Genomic DNA, 1,022 nt, shown 5'->3' on the forward strand with positions numbered 1-1,022 from the left:
GCACTCGTCCAATGTCCCCACAGCCCCTTCAGACCCTCCGCACTCCCCTGGAGTCCCAATGTCCCCCCCAGTGTCCCGATGTCCCCCAGACCACAATAATGCCCCCCACCCTGGCACTGCATAACCCCCTCCTCCATACTCCCCTGGGATCCCCAGACCCCCCATGAACCTACAGGACCCTCAGCCCCTCGACTCCCTCCATACCTTCCGACCGTCTCCATTCCCCCTCGTCCTGTTGCCCCCTGCGACTCCCTCCTTTTTCTCCCCTGACTCTCCTTTTCTCCCGATGCCTCCTCTTCCCCTCTGGTTCCCCCCTAGCTGTCGGAGCTCGAGGCCTGGGCTGCCTCCATGAACGCCCAGTTTGAGGAGGCTGAGAGGTTCCACCTCGTTGTGGAGTGACCCTGAAACTCCCCTCGATCTCCTGGGACCCGCCCTGTGCAAGAGAGACACTCGCAGGACCGTCACAGGACTTCTGAGTACCCCATGGGACCCTTGAGACCCCTGTGGGCCCCTCGTGCCAGAGGGACTCTCATGGGACACTCCAGACCCTGACGGGACCCTTGGGACCCCTGGGGCAGGATCCCCTTGTGCAGGACCCATGCACAGCCCCCTGGCCCGTGAGACCCCCCCATGAGAGGGAACCCCCCTGAGCCAGGACTCCCTGATGTGTGAGACCCCTTCAATGCCCCAGGGGCCACCAGGACCCGTAAGTCCCTCCGCCGCTGTTTTGTGTGTGCCCCTGTCCCCATTTGTAACTCATTAAACGAGTTTTGTGCTGTAGCTGTGCTGTGTCTGATGATGTCTTTTGTGACGTCATGCCTCTGGTGTGACATTACCAAACACCGGAGAGGTTTCTGTCTCTTCAAGAGAGGGAGGGGCAGTGCCACAGCCAATCAATGCATGGTGCAGTGATGTCATCAGGGCTAGGGGCGTGGTGCCATGGCCAAGCCGTGCCCCCAGGGGAGGAGCATGGGSCTCCGGGACCCCCAAAACCCACTACTTCCCGCCGACCTTTCCTCCCA

This window comes from Malurus melanocephalus, unplaced genomic scaffold (assembly GCF_030028575.1).
Source record: "Malurus melanocephalus ecotype Western Australia unplaced genomic scaffold, MMel_1.1 scaffold_1578, whole genome shotgun sequence".
Classification (NCBI taxonomy): domain Eukaryota; kingdom Metazoa; phylum Chordata; class Aves; order Passeriformes; family Maluridae; genus Malurus; species Malurus melanocephalus.